Below are 20,750 nucleotides of genomic sequence, written 5' to 3'. Positions count from 1 at the left end.
TATATATATGTATGTAATCACTCAGGGTGGCTGTGGCTCAGGGTGTAGGGCGGGTTGTCCACTACTGAAGTGTCCTTGGGCAAGACACTGAACCCTAAGTTGCTCCTGATGGCATCTTTCATGGCAGTTCTGCTACCGTTGGTGTGTGAATGAGACACAGTGTAAAGTGCTTTGGATTAAAGTGCTATATAAGTGCAGACCATATAAAATTGTCTTTTACATTTAGAATGTAAATGGTTCCTCGGGGAACCTTAGACAGTTATGGGTTCAGGATAAAGCGGTTACTGAAGAAGAAGGAATTGAAGGATGAATATGTTTAATATAGAACATAATGTAGTCATATTCACTCACCAGCCACTTTATTAGGAACACCATACTAATATAGGGTAGGAAACCCTTTTTTCCCTCTGAACAGCTTCAGTTCTTCCTGGCAAGTACTCCACAAGGCCTTGGAAAAATTCCATTGAGATTCTGGTCCACGTTGACATGATTTCTGCAGGTTTGTGTTCCTTTTTACCACATCCCAAAGTTCTCTCTTGGATTCACATCTGGTGATTGGGGAGGCCACTGTACAGTACACTGAACTCATTGAACTCATGTTCAGTGGAAACTTGTGCTTGTGACATGGAGCATTATAGTGCTGGATGTAGCCAGTATATGGCAGAATTGTGGACATAAAATGATGCACATGGTCAGTAACGATACTCAGATAGGCTGTGATGTTCAAATTTATCAAGATTCATCAGACCAGTTGATGTTTTTCCATTCTTCATCTGTTTAGTTTTGGTGAGCCTGTGCCCACTGCAGCCTCAGTTTTCTGTTCTTGGCTGACAGGAGCAGAGCCAGATGTGGTCAAGGTTCGATGTTCTGTGCATACTGAGATGCTTTTCTGCTCACCATGGTTGTAAAGAGTGCTTATTCGAGTTCCCGTACCTACTGTATCCTGTTAGCTCAAACCAGTCTAGACGTTCTCCTCTGTTTTTATTTTTTATTTATTGCACCATTCCTTTAACTAGAGAGACTGTTATGTGTGGAAACACCAGGAGATCAGCAGTTTCTGGAATTCTAAAAACCAGCTCGTCTGGCACCAATAACCATGACACAATCAAAGTCACTGAGATCATATTTTTTGTTGTGGACATTAACTGAAGCTCTTCCATGTATGAGTATGATATTATGCATTAATCTATTATTCTGTCAAAGATTGTGGGTATGTTTTTTTTCACCTCTTAAGCAACAGTCTAGCAACAGTTGCACTTTCTACATCCTGCCCAATTTTGTTTTAGAGAAACTGCAAAACTCGGAGTGTCAGCTGATGACAGAACCCTTCCAAAGCTTCTCTTGCACTCCTATCATTATCCAAATCACATGCTACCTATTCCTGGACTATCTCTGTAGTAACTTTCTAATTTTGTCTGTTCATTTCGAAGCCATTGAGAGAATGCATTTGGCAGGACATATAATCCTAATTACGGTTTCGTCTTGCTGCCGGCAGTTTTATTCTCTGCAGGTGAAATTAGCATGCCGATTAAAGCCTTGTTCTGCCATCCAAAGCAATCCCTCTGATCAACTGGCCCGACAAACGACCCTTGAAACCCCATTAATGCAGTCATGGTTACTGTCTATTGCGTTTTATTAACAGTTTTTGAAGTAAAGTTTAAAAGCGGGGGCGAGACAAAGCCTCCCGCTGTTTAAGTTCACGCTGTCGGAGAAGAGCTCAAGAGGAGCCATTGATTTTAACCAGGTTCTTTGCTCTTTAAGTTGTTTTAGTAGACCAATTTCACTCAGTGAAATATGTTTCACAGGGCACTGTTAAATGACACTGTGTTGACCTCCAAGTTTGACAGTGTCTGGGAGCTTGAAAGCTTTCACTGATACTTTTATCCCACTCATGATAGATTTCAGGCTAATCCCAGAGGGCTGAAACTGCTTTGCTGCAAAAGCTTCTCATGCTCCTTTATTCACTTGACCTTTTTGTGGGAAGTACCATTAATTTTCCATATTTGCACGGACATCTAATAATCAGATTTCACTCTTGTTTGTGGTGTTACTAGATGGAGGTGGATGAGTAGTTTACTGATATCAGATGAACATACACGATACAGATGTCTAAAAATAAAGAGAAATCAATACAGCCATTGCTCTTAAAGATGGGGTCCATAAAGCAAAGCCATGGGGTTTGTTTGCTTGTTTGTTTGCTTGTTTGTTTGTTCACAATCACATTACAGTGGTCGAAACAACTATCAAAGTTGTTATAGAAATTAATCATTCATTCATTCATTTGTTCATTCATTCATTCATTCATTCAACTGACTCAGCCCTGAAGGTCTATCTAAACGTCTGCATCCACAAAGATTCTAGCTCCTCCTTGTTGATTCCCAGATGTTCCCAAGCCAACTCTGAGATATAATCTCTCCAGTGGGTCCTGGGAATGTCCTCGAGTCTCTATAAAGGGGAACATGCCTGATACCGCTGAATGGAGCAGACCAGGGGGCATCCTCATAACGTGCCCAAACTTCCTCAACCAACTGAGGCTCTCCCTGATTGTCCAGCTCCTCATGGAGAGTAAGTTCACCAACCCTGCAGAGGAACCTTCTTCCCATAGCTTGTACTTGCATGATTATTCTTTTGAAGAGAGTGTCAGAGATTGATCGGTAAACAGAGAACTTTGTCATTTAGTGAGCTCCTGGTTGACCAACACAGACCTGTACAGTGATTGAAACACTGTTACCACTGACCTGATCCACTTTTCAGTTTCATACTCTCTTTTTCCTTCACTCATGAATAAGATCCCAAGATACATAAACTCCTCCACCAGGGGCAAGTTCTCCCCCTCACCTGAAGAGAGCAACTCACTCTTTTCTGAGAGAGAATCGTTGTTGTATTTGGATATATTTGTACTTAGCAGTGAGACATTCAAGTATGTGTCGAAAGGTCCAGTTTGGATGATACCAAGAGAACAACACCATCAGGGATGTTAGCTTTAGCCCTCCATATTGGACAGCTCTCTAACTTTGGCTGTGTCTTGATATCCCGTCCATGAAACCACAAGAAGAGGTGACACCACCTTAAACAATTTTGACTTCAGGGAGTAATGTGACATTTTCTTGCTCAAACACACCTGATATGACTCATGATGTGTGACACCAAACTGCACCAGAATCTGAGTACAGTATACAGGACCAGTGATGGACACTACTAACTGAGAACCATGTAATGAGGCAGGTGTATCATATAGTTTGGAAGCTGTACCTCTTGATAAAAAATAAATGAATTGTAAAACAAAACGTTTGTCAGCATTTTCATTTCATTAATTGATTGCACACTGACGCCCAGTGATTAAAATCCAAATATCTGTGATGTGCCTTATCAGTCAATTATACAGCTAGAGTAGCGAATGTTCAGTATTTATTTAGTCTGTCAGTTTGCTAGGGTCAGTCTGTAAATGTCATTTGGACAGGTACTTATTATACCATGTTCCAGAACTGTGAGGGTTCATTAACTGTTTTTGGCTGTTTGTGGTGTTGTTGTTAGTGTGTGAGTGCTATTGATATTTAGTTTATTTTTGCTCACAAGATCTTTGCTTACATGCTAACTAAACATCTCATCATGGTGAGACATTGGTTTACATAATGAAACCATCTGTCTTGATTGAGATACCTGTAAAAATAAAATATTCAAAGTGTCTCATTTATCTATGCTTTAAAATGTATTTTTCTGGCTGCCGCACAGTCAGGAATGAGGCGGTGGGGGTATATTGCACATTATATGATGTCACATCATCTGAGGTTGTAAATTGGTGCAAATGCATTAGAAGAAGTAGTGATCTTTAGATTGATTACTGATTGGGGTCAAAATGGACATTGACGGCTGGATGTTAAAGTCCTTGAGACAAATCATAAACAATCCAAAGGCTATCTGAATCGGTATACCTGGTTAGGAATAGCTAATTATATACTTTATATAAATATATGTAGTAATAATTCTGTATGAATTTTAAAAGAAGCAGCAGAGGGCAGTATGGCATCTATTTAGAGTGTCCATGCATTGTACTTTTACTAAAAATGGACAGAGGGCACGGTTCAGCAAGTAGAGTTATAGATTTGAGGTTTGTTTGTTTGTTTACACACATACACATGTACAGTTTTTACACTATCCTTCCACTGACATAAATCTAACCATAACTTTAATTTTAGAAAACATAATAAATATATATATGTAGCTCCTTAAAGGTCAAAACTGTCTGATATTCCTATCCTTTAAATCCCCAAAAAGAGATAAAAACATGCAAACCCCCACCCCAGCTCTCCTCCCCTCCCCAAACACACTCACACAGTCCCCCATAGACAGCAAACACAACAAAAATATAGAAGAATTCATTTGACTGTGGTTAGATTATTGAAATATTCATTCATTGAAATGTTGTCTGAATTAAAAGCATGTTGTTTATGTGGATGCAGCATGCTTGCATATGAGTGTGTGTGTGGGTGCGTGTGTATTCGTGTGCGTGCGTGCATGTGTGCGTGTTGTGTTTCAGAGCAGACCGATGTCTCACCCTGATCCCCGGGTTTGTTTTGACAGCTCAGTGTTACTGTCACGTCTCAAGTGTGTGTGTGTGTGTGTGTGTGTGTGTGTGTGTGTGTTGGGGGCAGGTGGAGGTGATAATGATCTCCTTTGGGCCTGTGTGTGTGTGTGTGTGTGTGTGTATGTGTCTGTGTATGGGTCAGAGAAAGAGACGGAGAGATAACCAATATTAAGACAAGATTCTAGAAAATGGCTTGAGGGAAAAGATCACACACACACACACACACACACACACAATGACACAATGAGAGAGTAGTCCATGAAGCATGCTGACACCTGTGTAATGATAGATAGCTTGTCCAGGTGAGAAGAGAAAGGACAGGTGATTTCAAGCTGGCTGGCTGGATGAAATGATGGAGAGATCATAGGTAAAGTCAAAGCAATCAAAAACAAAGAAAGAAAATTACCAGGAAAGAATGGATGGCAAGTCAAACCCCCAAACGAGAGAGTGAAAATGGTCAAACAGAAGGAAGGAATGGAGATAGGTGAAAACAAATGAGAATGGAGGGGATATTTGTCAGAGAAGTAATTACAAGAGACGAGTTAAAGAAGACAGAGGGGTGAAATGGAGAGAAATAACATTAATTGAAGAGATAACAACCCAAAATGAGAGACAAAGAGGAAAGAGTCAGGTGACCTTAACATGACCTCAAAGCATAAATAAATATGTACCCTTCTGTGTGGCTTATGACCAATACCAAGCACAGTGACTAAATGTGAAATGTAAATCGCTCTGGCACTTGGCCTTCATCATGATCTTATTTGCCTTCACAGTGTTCATGATGAATGCTCATGCAGGCATGTCTTTATTGTAAATTGTTCAGTTGATGCTGTTTGGGGGCAGTGATAGCTCACTGAAGGTCTGTGCTAGTGACCGGAGATACTGTTGGTGTTTTGCATAACATGATTGAATAGTGACAACAGGTATGATTAGTTGATGGCGATATATAAGACAATTAGAAGTGGTTATGTTTTGTTTCATAGTAATGTTTCATGGTACCAGTTTTGACTGGTGTCCTGAACAGATGAAACATCTGTTTTGAATTTGACATGGGGGAATAAATGTACACTACTTTGTCAACTTAAAAAAATAATAAACATGCCATATCGTCAGGTTGCTCATCAGACCAAATAGTAAAGAAAACACAATCTGTGAATACTTTCTGTGAAAATGTTTCCCTTTCTGCCATAATGTCTCGAACCCTGCTGTAGCTAGCCTCTTGGACAAAGGGGCCATAGAACATGTACCCCGTTCCCTGAGGGAGGGAGGTTTTTACAGCCGTTTTTCCTGGTCCACAAAAAAGACAGGAATATGCAGGCAATTTTGGATTGGCATCATCTGAACCGTACTCTTCATACATACGGGTTCAAGATGCTGACGCTCAAACTTATCGTTACATAGATTCAGTTCGAGGACTGGTTTGTGATGATAGATTTAAAAGACACATATTTCCACATAGAAATATCACCCAGTCACAGGAAGTTCCTGAGGTGAACAGGCCATACCCTCAGTATGATGGAGTGGGTATTCTCGTTCCCACAGTGTGAAGGTCATGCAACGTTGAGTTCCCTTTGAAAGGGAACGTCTGGGTTACGCATGTAAACCTGTTCCCTGAGAGTGGAACGAGGGCATACCTGTGAATTGCAGCTTAACTGCCATGTCACCTGATCATGGCAGGCCTGTAAGTAGCATGATGTTACACAAGCTTCAGATGCCGGTCACGCGTGAGGGCACTTCCCACAGCGTGAAGCTCACGCAATGTCACGTTCGCTTCTCAGAGAACAGGGTTACCTACGTAACTCAGACGTTCTATTATGGCAATTCTCATCCCGCTGAACACTTTACACTGAGAATCTGATTAGCAAGCATAATCTACACTGACTTCTAATTAGTAAGATAATTAGCTAGGTTGCAAGTTTTCGCGTAGAGTGCCTGGACAAAGAGTAACCATCTACATGTTCTATGAAAAAAAATTCTATCAAATTTTATTTAAAAATTGACAGGAAAAAGTGGTGCCAATTTTATCTGGCTATGCACATAAGGCTAGCAAGATACCTATTTGATGGAATGCCTCAGAATTTCTTCAGATAACATTCATTCAGTCAGTCATCTTCAGCGTTATCCTGTTCTGGGTTGTGGTGGATGTGGAATCTATCCGGGGACCACTGGGCATGAGGCAAGAATATACTCTGAATGCTTCATGCAAACACATCCACACACTCATTCACACCCAGGGGCAATTCCGAGTGGCCAGTACTCCTACCAATATTTAGCAGAAATTGGAGGGAAACCCACACAGACATGGGAAGAACATGAACAGTAACTCTACATATACATTATAGACAATATTATATCACACAATGTCAGTGATCTAAATTAACGGTTGAGGCGTCATTTATTAACTGGTGTAGCATATTGACACATTATAAAAGTGCACGATGGCTGTGAAAATCATCAGAAAGAGAGCAATAAAGGATAGAGAGCTTTTTTTTTCCCTATTTGCCAGTTTGGAAAGAAAGTTGGGGTCACTGTGCTGGGTCAACTATGGTACAGTGGCCCAGGAGAAGTCTTGCTTAAGGGCAGCTTTGCTGTGCTGAAATTTCAACTTTCACTCTTCCAATCAATAGCCAAGAACACCCTGAGCTACCACTGCACTACAGTACACAAAATAGCATAATAACATTACAATAAATAAATACATAAATAAATACAAAACTCCCTAGAGAGACTGTTCTCTTTGCACATGCTCACCTCATGTTGCTTTCTTTCCAAGCTTCTTTTCTGATGTTTGCATTGATGCACTGAAGCTGAAACATTAGCATATTTATTCTGGCTCAATTTTGGCCTCTTTATAACCCAGGACTCGTAGTCTTCCACAGAGCTTTCAACAAAGAGAAGGTCAATGTAATAAAAATCCTTTTCTTGTTTTGGAGGGTGTTTTGGTGCAAGCTTTGTGGTGCTGAAGTTTGCTAGTTTTTTTTTCATCATGCAATGTGTAGCGCTTCATGTACAGTCACAGTGTCAGTGTTAAATCTAGCTTTATTGTTGCTGTGATAGGTCTTGCTAACTTTGTTCACTTGATACTACGTCTAGATTATTCGAAGCCTACAAGCTATAAGTGTAGAACGACTTGCCCAGTATGATCTTTATATTTAACATGTGATCTTCAATGACATCAGAGATTTATTTTGCTATGAAATACTGGGGTTATTTTTTTTTTATAGTTCTTTTAAAAAAATCTTATTGACATGTTAGTCTGTTTTCAACAGATACAACTGCTACTACTCTCCACTACTACTACAATGGATTTTTTTTTTCCCCTTTCATTTGACCTTTAACATTTATGAAAAATATTGAGTTAGAAGCTCTTGCTCTTCTGGCTTTAGGAGATATGCAGCAAAATCTGATTGTTATTCTTTATATTTAAAATTTTCTCCTATAAAACACTATTGTAGTTGCATTAGCAATGTCCTCCTTAGCATCAGAATCACTAAACATATCGCAAGTATTTCAAAATATATATTTGCTGTAGAGCAAAGATGCCTTCAGAAATAATGAGATTACTTTTTTCAAAATGTTAAAAATACTCTAAAAATCAGTAAACAGTATTAAATGAAACAAAGTGATTAATTGGTGTGACAACACTTTCAAAAAATATTAGTCTCAGGTGCAGTTTGTGCAGTTGTGTAAGGAAATTAGCTGGTACGTTTTATTGAGCATCTTGCAGAACCGGCCTCGGTTCTTCTGGAGACTCTGACTGTCGCACACGCTTCTTATTTTTGCAGCAAAACCCTGCAGACAGTGTTTTTTGTCTGAAAAGTGTCTCTTACGTAATATACTGCTTTCGTTACTGACATACAAGCATTTTTGTGCTGGAAAACTAAAGTTTAGAAATCTAAAATGTTTTGTACTGACTCGATAATGTATAAGTCATAAAATAAAAATTTATAACAAAGCTTGTATGTATATACAATGCCCTCCACTAATATTGGCACCCTTGGTAAATATGAGCAAAGAAGGCTGTGAAAAATTCTTTATTGTTTAACCTTTTGATTTTTTGTTTTAAAAAATCATTTAAAAAAAAAAAACACTATGCTCTCATGGATATCAAACAATTGCAAACACAACACAGGTTTATATATATATATATATATATATATATATATATATATATATATATATATAAAAAAACCCTCTTTGTTAAATTTAGGTGTGCAACAATTATTGGCACCCTTTTAGTCAATACTTTGTGCTACCTCCTTTTGCCAAGATAACGGCTCTGAGTCTTCTCCTATAATGCCTGATGAGGTTGGAGAATACATGGCAAGGGATCTGAGACCGTTCCTCCATACAGAATCTCTGCAGATCCTTCACATTTCAAGGTCCATGGTGATGGACTCTCCTCTTCGGTTCACCCCACAGGTTTTCTATGGGTTTCAAGTTAGGGGACTGGGATGGTCATGGCAAGACCTTTATTGTCAGTAAACCATTTTTGTGTTGTTTTGATGTATGTTTTGGATCATTGTCCTGCTAGAAGATCCAACCACGGCCCATTTTAAGTTTTAGGCAGTCAGGTTTTCATTTAATATCTGTTGATATTTGATAGTCCATGATGCCATGTATCCTCACAAAATGTCCAGGTCCTTGGCAGAAAAACAGCACAAAAACTAGCCAGCACCATATTTAACTGTGGGCATGAGGTACTTTTCCATATGGCCACTTCTCTGTGTGCGCCAAAACCACCTCTGGTGTTTATTTCCAAAAAACTCTATTTTGGTTTCATTTGACCATAGACCCCGATCCCACTTGAAGTTCCAGTAGTGTCTGCAAACTGAAAACACTTGAGTTTGTTTTTGGATGAGAGTAGAGGCTTTTTTCTTGTGGTGATGTAGGTGGCTTTGAATTGAGTTTTGAAGACTTTCTGACCCCAAGATTGCAGTCATATCACCCACCCCAAAGTATTTGGTGGTTTTAGTCTTGAATTTCACCTAGAATGTGAAATGTATTTCTTAATGTTGTAAATATCATAAACCCTGCTAATAGGGATTCTGTTTTTTTCATTTTAGGAATTAGACGGATTAAAAGCAGTCATAAAGCATGAAGCTTGTTGTTATGACATGCTACTAAATGTAACTCTACTCTGTACTCTCTCAGCCTATATAACTGTGGGGGAGAGGCAACAAATCACTGAAATGTCAACTTGAACTGGAGGACACAATATAATGTGATACAATAACAAAACAGCTTCATTTGTTTTTTTCATTCACTTGTAATATAATAAAGGTTCTGCATATACATCCATATCCCTTTTTTCTTTGAAACCATTTTTGGATAGGAAACTAGTTGAGGTGCTGATGACATGAAATAAAAATATTAAATGGCAATGGCAAGATGTAATAGTCTCATTTTTTGTTACGTTTATATTGCCATTGGATTGTGAAGGTTAAATATAGCATTAATCCATCATATAACCTAATCATTTGGCATTTTGTGCGTTTTATGTTCTAACATAAGGATTCTGTGTTTGTTTCTAGGTTGCGTATTTATCTGTAGCCTCACCAATTAATGAGTAAATGAGTTTCAGCCATTGGAGAGGTAATAAACGTAATAAGGATGAGTGGGGGCATAGGAAGTCTTCTCCAGTTGCTAGTGTTGGAGATGAAAATCGTTTCTTTAATGTTTAGCTTATTTTAGCAAATAATGTGCTGTGGCGCAGGAGTTTTCCCTTCCTGAGACAGCTACTTGTGACTGACCGGAAACAAGTAGCTCAGTGAGCTTATTAAAAAGAAATGAATCCGGTGCTTTTAAGTTTACATCAGCACCCTGGTGTCAGGCTTAGAATAGCATAGTCAAGAAAGAGAGGAATTGAAAAAAAGAGGAGAGGGAGAGGTGGATAGAGAGGGGGAGTGTGCTGGCTGGAGGTGAGAAAAATAAAAAAAAAAGGACCGGGTAAAGCAGCAGCACTGCAGACTCTATATTTAAGAATGAAAGAAGAAAGAATGGATCAAATGCAGGCTCAAAAAATGTGGGAGTATGTGTGTGTGCTAGACTCTCTGTGCAATATGTTTTCTGCAAGTACATTTAAGGAATGCTTATAGAATACTTAAAGGACATTTTGCCTTCAGAGCATGTTGACAAATCAGGGATTATACCTAGGCATATGCGCACACACACAAACCATAAAATATAGAAACACACAAATGTGCAGATGCACACGTCATGATCATTAGTATTCACACATTTACATTTATAGCATTTGGCAGACGTCCTTATCCAGGGCGACTTACATTCGTTTATATACGTTTTGAGCAGTCGAGGGCCTTGCTCACAGGCCCAGCAGTGGCAGCTTGGCAGTGCTGGGATTTGAACTCACAACCTTCCAGTCAGAAGTCCAATGAATTAAGCACTGAGCTAGACAAACAGAGAGAGTCAGAGACAGAAGGTGACAGAGAGAGAAAGAAAGTGTGAGGGAGTTGTGAGACGTGGGAACACAGAGGGAACCAGCACAGAGCCTGACATCACTGGCGCACATGGCATGAAACGTGTGTCTGGACAGAACTTGTTACAGCCCATGCCTAAAAAGTGGACAACAACCAACTTGGGAATTATATTAACCACGTAGAAATAATAAATGAGTGATTCAGGTGTGTACATTCCGAATGGCAGAATGAAAGTGGGTTCATGTGGGAAGAAACAAATACCGTTCAGCTGCCAGAGTTTATAATAGATACTTCCCACTTCCCACAATTACTGTATTCTCAAGACTTTCGAAGCCCAATAAGCTGTATAATATCCATAAGACTTTCAGCTTCTCATAAAAAATGCTTTGATTTTCCGCACAGGCTCTTTTTTTCTGCAATTTTTTAAAAGAATGGTTTCCTAATTAGTTGCTTTCTTGTGTTTCTCGTATAACAATGTTATGTTGGAGAAGTTTAAGAAATTTTAATTAGACCCTGGTGCAAACTTTCCAAGGAACCTTTCTACCTGGCAAGATTTCCATCCATCCATCCATCTTCTACCGCTTACTCCTTCTTCAGGGTCACGGGGAACCTGGAGCCTATCCCAGGGAGCATGGGGCACAAGGCGGGGTACACCCTGGACAGGGTGCCAGTCCATCACAGGGCACAATCACATGCACACTCACACACCCATTCATACACTACGGACACTTTGGACACGCCAATCAGCATACCATGCATGTCTTTGGACTGGGGGAGGAAACCGCAGTACCCGGAGGAAACCCCCGCAGCACGGGGAGAACATGCAAACTCCGCACATACAGGGCCACGTTGGGAATCGAACCCTGGACCCTGGAGGTGTGAGGCAAACGTGCTAACTACTAAGCCACCGTGCGCCCCCTGGCAAGATTTCTTTCACCAAAATATTAATATTGTTCTTTTAGAGTGAAAATCCTATCACATAACTGGGTGCACACCTAAGTATTGTAATTTAAAGTTTTCCTACAAGTGTGTTTAAAAACATGGTTGGTATGGTTTCACCAGCTGCTTTAGAAACACCTGCACCTGAACCCTGCTCATTAATGCAATTATCTAAACAGCCAATCACGTGGCAGCAACGCAGTGCATAAAATCATACAGATACAGGTCGGGAACTTCAGTTAAAGTTCACATGAACTGGCATAGCATGGTTGTTGGTGTCGGACAGGATGTTTCAGAAGCTGCTGATCTCCTGGAATTTCCACAGACAGCAGTCTGTAAGGTTTATATAAAATTGAATGAAAAACAAAAAAACAAGAGTGGCAGGACTATGTGCAGAAATGACTTGCTGATGAGAGAGGTCAGATGAGAATAGCTGTTTTTCGAGCTGAAGGTTACAGCACCTCAAATAATCACTCTTTACAACCATGGTGAGCAGAAAAGCAACCCAGAATGCACAAAACCTGGCTCCTGGTTGATTGGAATGAAAACCTGCACCCGCACTGGCCCTTTGCGTATCCAGTTGGACACCCCTGACTGTGTTTTGGATTGTTGACCCCTGCTACAGATTACGTTTCTTTTATCAACTCAAATAAAGCATATACAGAGTTTATGCCGCCTTCTCACCACATGCGAAACTGGCTTTGAGGGGGAGAGACACAGAAAACTGAAAAACTGGCAAGTGAACATTAATTAGCGAAGAAAGCTGACATAGGAGGGACAGAGATGCACTTTCTCCTTCGTTGCAAAATATACAAATATATCTGAGACAAATACTTTGTCAAAAGACATTCTTGCATTTGGTGAACTTTCTGTAATAGAGAAATTAAAAAATATTGTCAGGAGAAGGGCAGCATGCTCATTTGGCTGTCCAGTACTTGCAGGAATGCCACTGCTTGAAGGAGTGAGTAAGGGTTTTTATTTCTCTAAATATAACTGGCAACTCATTTTTGGTGTCTACAGCAGGATGGGGTTTATGTGAGTATGATTAAGTGTTTGCGCTTTAATGTGTATCTGTCTAGGTGTAGGTGTGCATATAAATGTATTTTGGTCCATATGCATGCATTTACATTTACATATATTATATGGCAGATGTTGGTTTTGGCACATTATGAGTGAGGCAGTGTACAATCCAAGCCTCAAGCTGTTCCAAGACTCAGCATTGATGAGAGATATGTCTCCGACAAGTGATCAGAAAACAGTGAAAGATAGTTGTAGAAGGAACAGAGCAACTAGGCACAGTAAATTGGATTAAGCACTAGTACATGAGCGTTAGTCACATATCAGTCACATTGGCCTGTAGATGAGCTACAAAGCATATCGTCACTTTGTAGGTTTACATTTATTGATTGTAGTCTATCTGTTACTATGCATAATGAGTCACCTCTAGGCCATTAAGGGAAAGGAAAGTGGAAAGGGAAATTTTAAAAAATGGAATGGGAGAACCACAGTATAACTACTGAGCAAATATTATTTTATTTGTGGATCGTTCTCTAGCACAATGCTGACACTGACATGTTAGTGACATGGCTGAGTTGTTATAAGCATCTTTGCTAGGGTTTTTAAACATCATATCCACAGTCAACTAACCAAAAATATCCAGCCAGCAGCAATGTTAGGGGCTGGATGATGTGCACACATACTGTGCATGGAAAGATGAGCTACTGTCTCTAATTGCAAACCTGCAAGGTGGACTAATATGGTGTGTGTAATAAAGTGGCCAGTAAAAATACACAATGTTTATAAAATCCCACCATTGCTGCTACCATGCCACTAATATTTCAGTGTCTGCGTTATGCCAAGAATGATCTATCTACGAAATAACACATGTGGGTGGTCTGGAAAATCCATCACATGTCAAATAAACAAAATGATGAAAAATCCAAAACAACAGGAAAGGGTTTTTTTTTTCTTTGTTTATCTATAACAAACTTTAATAGCACACCTTTAAGAAAATATAAATATATTTGCCCCAAAAGATGTTTTATAAACTTTCTGCAAAGATTTAATTAGGTAGATAAGGCGTCGTCTTATTTGTTATTTTAATCACCTCACAGCTGCAGGGTCCCTGGTGTGATTCTGAGCTTGATAGTATAAAGTGGTTAATGAAAATGAATGAATTACTTAAGTAAATGCAAATTAAGTCAATAAATAATAGTTGCTTTTGGTGGACTAGTGGCTGTGCTCTCATCGCCGCAGCCCAGGTTCGATTCCCAGTCAGGGAACCAACACTGGAGGTTTGCACGAGCCAGGAAAATGTGGAGGGTTGCATCAGAAACTTGCCAGAATCAAAACATATGGATAGGTCATCCATTGTGGCGACTCTGAATGGGAGCAACTTAAATCATTTTTGATTAATTATTATAATTAATAAATAATAATAGTTGCCTTTATACAGTCAGTGTGTTGGCTTCTCTCGGTGAAGTTGGAACAGAAGCTTTAAATCCGAATCTTAAAAATAAATCTGCAATTTTCTCTTGTTTTCACTTGAATGAGCAATGATTATAATATAGCAATGTCAATAATTGTACATCTACAGTGACCTGTATAGTAGGAAATCGCTGCACTTTCTCATAACTGGATTTCAGACAGAGTTACACTGGACACGTTTTATTATACTGTAGTATTGTAAGAAGATTAATATATCACACCGGCATATAGATACTAATAGATTCAATAGATAGATATGTGAGCCACAGACTGATATTATATTAGACTTCTATATTATTTTTTTGCATTCGCATTCACTGCTGTGTTGAATTAATACTGTAATGTTATTCAGTATAACTTAGACAAGCAATTAAATTACTGTGAATTGAATTGAAATGAAATAAGGAAGAGGGAGAGAGTTAAAGAAAGAAAGAAAGAAAGAAAGAAAGAAAGGGAGTGATCTGCTCTAGAGGTTCGACGACGAAGGGAATTAAGTAACTGCAAATGGGTGGAGATCAGCCAGCTTGCTATGACGCCAGAGGCAGATGGAAATGGGAGTGAATGAGTAAGAGGCTTAGAAGGAGAGGCAGAAACATAAAAAAGAAAAAGCATTAGCAAGAAAATATTGCAAAATATGAGAGACTATTGTAATATAGATGTTTGAAAACAAAATGAGAAGTAGATGTAGTAAAGGAATCCCACATCCCTGACAGTTAGACTGCTTCATACAGAAAGAAAAGGCCTATATTATTTAGATATGATGAGCGAAGTAGGGACGGAGGGAATGAGTGTTGTCTTGCCCAGTCTGTGTGGGCGAAGTTAGTATTGATGCCAGCTATCTGCCTAGAACCTAGGCGAATGGAAAAGAGCGTGCGTGCATGTGTGTGTGTGTGTGTGTGTGTGTGTGTGTGTGTGCATCTTACGTTTTCTATTGAAAATGAGTAGAAAGGAGAATGGAAGAATTGAAGGCTGATGAGGATGAGGAATAGGGATGTATTGAAAGAACCGCACTGTGAGAAGATGGAAGATAACGCTGAAGGAGGGAGAATCTCAGTTTTAACAGAGAAAAATAATGAGTTTGGTAGGTGAGCTGAGAAAAGGTTAATGTGTCTGGGAAGACAGACATGTAGTCAGAAAAGGAGAGAGAATGATTGATGTATTGAGGTTGACAAAGAAGTATAGGGTAAAATGTGGAGAAAAAGACAGCAGCGAGCAGGAATGAAGGCAGGACGGACAGGTTCACTATTGTTTTTCATTGAAATCAAATTTGTCAACGGCTTTCTAGGCTGACGGTGTAACAATCAGATAAGAGCACTTTTCATAAAAGTAAGAAATAAAACGCAGCAGGATGTGCCTGCTGTTTTCGAAACATAATCGACGGGGTAGTGTCATACCAACTTGAATTTGATTCGTTTTCCATAACAGCATGCCCCGAAGTGTTCCCTCTTATATTCTTAGCCTTCGATCATGATAAAGGCATCAGGAAAGCCAAAAGGTAATAAGTAAATCAAATGAAAGAAATAAAAATAAGACCCCTTCCCAAGGGTTTTTTTTTTTGTTGTTGAGTGCCCAAATTATGTAGAAATGTTAAACTACTCGTTACAGAAAGCTTCACTAGAACAATGATTATGTGTTTTTCTTTGTTAAATAACAATGTGTATTTTTATAGTAATCCTCATCACTTATCACTTAATAGTCATTTTTATCAGTTGCAGATCATGATTTGTGCCTCAGGCAAGCCAACATGTAAAAAGTCAGTAATTTTGTAGGATATATTTTTGAGGGGGGCACGGTGGCTTAGTGGTTAGCACGTTTACCTCACACTAGGAGTTCAGTTCCTGTGTGTGGAGTTTGCATGTTCTCTCCATGTTCAGGGGTTTCCTCCAGGCACTCTGGTTTCCTCCCCCAGTACAAAGGCATGCACTGTAGGCTGATTGGCATCTCTTAATTGTCTGTAGTGTGTGTGCGTGTGTGTGTGTGTGTGTGTGTGTGTGTGTGAGTGTGTGTGAGTGAGTGATTGTGCCCTGCGGTGGGTTGGCACCCCATCCAGGGTGTCCCCTGCCTCATGCCTCAAGTCCCCTGGAAGAGGCTCCAGCCAAACCCCCCCCAACCTCGTGACCCTGTGTAAGATAAGCGGTACAGAACAGGGATGGATGGATGGATGGATAGACGGATATTTTGTTGAGCTCAATTATATCTACATTAGCTTATAATTAATTGCTGATGATTTATTGCTAGTTGTTTATTGTTAGTTTTGGTAGTGGTAGCTCAGTGGTTAAGACACTGGACATCTGACTGGAAGGTCATGCGTTCAAATCCCAGCACTGCCAAGCTGCCACTGTTGGACCATTGAGCAAGGCCCTTAACCCTCAACTGCTCAGTTGTATAAATGAGATAAATGTAAGTCGCTCTGGATAAGGGCGTCTGACAAATGTCATAAAAATAGTATTATACACTATATTTTGTTACACTGAATAATTCTCCATTATGGGTCATTTTACATTTTCTGTATTATGAAAAATATGTCACTGTTTTGTTATTCGTTTTCATATTACAATTTTTCCTCTTTTTTTTTTTTTTTAATGCCAGCTAACGTTTAAACTTTTAAACTTTTAATGGTGCAAATCTGAAAATAAATGTTTAAACATGTGTAGTGGAGCCAGTGGGACAGCAGGCAGAATGAATGTTAATTAAGCCACCACAATTCTCACCAGTAGTTAAAAAGTTTGACCAACGATCACAGGTGAATAATCCGCTTTTTACCTCAGCGTTCAGGCAGATGCCCACTGGCGCAAATTTCAGGGTGTTTGAATGTTTCAGTAGCTTCCTTTTTTTTTTGTACGTTTGTACGTTGAGTTTGTGCTTTGCGTTGTAGTTTTTGAGTCTATGCAATTTATTTGAATCTAATTGCTTAGTTTTACCAGTTTTGTCAGGCGACTGCTGTGAAAAAGTGACAGGTAGCAAGGTTCATGCACATACACACAAACACACACACACACACACACACACACACACACACACACACATGTGATCCTAAATCCTTCTCCTAGGCATGAGAAGAAGGTCTATTTGCAGTCACAGAAGCAGATGACACTGTCAGCTGTCTGGCTTACTGTCTAAGTAACTTTACACAGAAATAATTGGGAGCGTAGAATAGAAGTTCATCGTGTGGGGAGCATCAATGTGCGTTTCTGTTCATTATGTTTCTACAGCATTTGGTGACCAGCCACACATGCAGTATGATCAGAGTAAATCTCATGTCCACCAGCAGAGAAGAAGCTATTGGGGAGTATCATCTAAAGCAGCTAAAAGCCATCTAGCTAGATGGATTGATGGATGGATGAACAGACGGATGGCCAGATTGATAGATTGATGGACACACAGACAGACAGAGATAGATAGATGAACAGACAGACAGATAGATGAACAGACTAATTGAAAGTTAGACAGACTGACAGATAGATGAACAGACCAACTGAAAGTTAGACAGACAGACAGACAGACAGATGAACAGACTGATGGACAGTTATGATATCAATCTGTCATCAAGTCAAGAGAGGGATCCTCTCATCATCATGGTTACTGCTCTGATGGACAACTAATCTTTGTTCAATATTCAAACTTATTTCAGCATGTCAGAGAGAGAGAGAGAGAAAAGCAGACAGAGCAATAGACAGATAGATAGAGACTAATTTTCAAGTAAGGAAACTGAGGATTATTTGAAGATATGGTCAGCCAGCACAGTGATATCACATTTATACAGTACTGTATAGACCAAATATAAATGATTCAGTTAAATTATGGTGGAGACTTCTGATGACACATTCACATTTTATCTTCGGCATAAACTATTCTTGGTGCCCTGTATATATATAAAAAAAAAATCATGTAGGTGATTGTATATGTTCATTTCTGTTGGCTGTTGCAATCAGCATTCCACCTCTCACTGCGTCTCAAATTAATCCTACAGAAAGTATTATATGTGGCCTTTGAGACAGAGAGAGAAGACGGGAGAAAGGGAAAGTGAGTAGGCAAGTGCAAAAGAGAGATACCGGCTCCCTGAGTTCTTACTGAACAACATGTCTCTCCCTAATGCAGTTTCTCTTTTTTTTATAATCCAATTATAGCTATATAATACATGCTATCTGAACAATATAATAAAAATTATAATGAAATATTACACTCCATAATCAAGTAATAACAGCTCTAGAAAGGCATTCCCAAACCTGAAAGAACATTATTACAGACGATGTGTAACTAAAGCCGGGTTTACACTAGGTGTCTTCTTTTAAGATTATTACTCAGCAGACCTTTAAGATTATTACTTGTCACCGTATACGAGATGATCTCAATAAAAATGTTGGCCGTAGCAAACTGTGCAATAACATTCTTAATGTCAGATTATACGATAACTCTCTAACTGTGACCTGCGATTAATGTTCTGCAAAAGTCATCAATCAGCATCATCTGGACTGGTGCACAAAACAGGATTGCATAAACAGACACTTTCGAACAGTCAGTTTGAGGTAGTAAGGATGTTTCCTTCTGTCTATTAGCATGTTTTGTTTATGTTTTGCCTTCACCACTACTGTATTTAAGACTGTAATGTGAGTTTCGCTGTACTCCTACTATTTTTGATTAACATTGTAGCAGGAGTTACATTGCGAGATTTTGATTTTAAAAAAATTCAAGGTGGCTAGCATGTTTGACTCGTATCTCCGGGGTTGGGGGTTCAAATCCCGCCTCCGCCCTGTGTGTACAAAGTTTGAATGTTCTCCCCGTACGTCAGGGGTTTCCTCCGTGTACTCCAGTTTCCTCTCCCAGTCCAAAGACACGTAATGTAGGCTTATTGGCATTTCAAAATTGTCCGTAGTGTGTAAATGGGTGTGTTTATGTGTGTGATTGTGCCCTGTGATGGGTTAGCACTGCATCCAGGGTGTCCCCCACCTTGTGCCCCGAGTTCCCTGGGATAGGTTCCAGGCTCCCCGCGACCCTGTGTAGGATTAGCGGTATGGAAAAATGGATAGATGGAATCAAAAATTCCTGGCACGGCAGAACTTTGTTGCTGGTTGTCTTTGGTTGCAATGGCACTAACACATCTAGTTCTGGGATCGCCGATCTCAAGTCAAAGACATTCTGTCATTAGAAGTTTCTAAATGATAAAATGTAGACACTCGTGTTATCCATATTTACATGACTCAGGGCTTCTTTGAATGGTCAAGGGTTCTAGCTTTCTGAGTGGGTCCTACTTGGAACTGAAAGGGAAGCCATCTGATATAGACAAACCTAAGTACTCTTGAGGAATCATGGGAACTTTAAGGGGTCAGTGTGTTTTTATATTTCAGTAAGGACCAAATTTGTCCACAAAGATGCGAATATCTGAGTGTTTTGACCATTTGGGGACATATGGTTGGCCCCCATGAGGAAAAATATTGCAGCTTAGAGTAAAAAATAAATAAATAAATAAAAGAGAAAATAACAAAATCATTTTAATTGCTGAGGCTAAGGTTAGGGTTAGATTTATGTGTAGTCTTAATATTAATTAATTGCATTATTAATTGTCAATGGAACGTCCTCACAAGGATATTAAGACAAATGTGAGGTGTGTGTGTGTGTGTGTACATACATGTGGTGTTTTGCTGTTTCTGGGCAGGGATATCAGCACACATCAAATGGACAGATCACTCCGCCAGGGGGAAAGAGGAATGAAAAGAAGAAAGGCATGAAGATGATAACAGATTCCTCCTTGTCAAGTAGAGAGACAGAGAGAGAGCGAGACAGAGAAAGAGGCAGATTAATTTGATTTCTGTCATCATGGTGGTTGCATCCTTACCTATCCTAGAGAAAGCTGAATCACCTACAGGAAGGAAGTCTAGTGTGTGTGCGTGTGTGGTGGGCTTTCCTTAAGAACACACTAGAACACCACAACAACCCTTAAGATGGTACTAAAAGATGGATCAGATGGCAGAATCCTGTTTGCAATTTGCATTTCAAATTGAAGCATTTTTATTCAGCTTCACGGAATATTTACAATCCCCCCTTGAGGAGACTTTAACTGACTTTAACTGTAGTTCAGGACAGGTTAATCCTAACACACGGCCCAACGATTCTCCACTTTAGATGTCTTTATTCATTTAACTAGCTAGCTGAGTGTCACAAGCTTGCTCTTGTCATATAGCTTTATAGTCATGCTGGTATTACAGGTATTACAGATCAGTGCAGAATACACTCAGAGTCCTCATTTCTTTAGTTTGACATTTACACAAAAACACACAGAGACGCACTCACTCACCTAGAGA

At 39.5% G+C, this 20,750-nt stretch overlaps 1 protein-coding gene across 1 annotated transcript in view; it reads left to right on the top strand.

Annotated features, from left to right (window-relative positions):
* The window catches only part of trpc7b (transient receptor potential cation channel, subfamily C, member 7b), an 85,406-nt gene that overhangs the window by 52,482 nt on the left and 12,174 nt on the right, over positions 1 to 20,750 (top strand). The gene's annotated exons all lie outside the window — the stretch shown is intronic.

Source organism: Ictalurus punctatus, chromosome 14 (genome assembly GCF_001660625.3).
Source record: "Ictalurus punctatus breed USDA103 chromosome 14, Coco_2.0, whole genome shotgun sequence".
NCBI classification, from domain to species: Eukaryota; Metazoa; Chordata; class Actinopteri; order Siluriformes; family Ictaluridae; genus Ictalurus; species Ictalurus punctatus.
The sequence above is the reverse complement of the archived record's forward strand: the minus strand, read 5'-3'. Positions and strand labels throughout refer to the sequence as shown.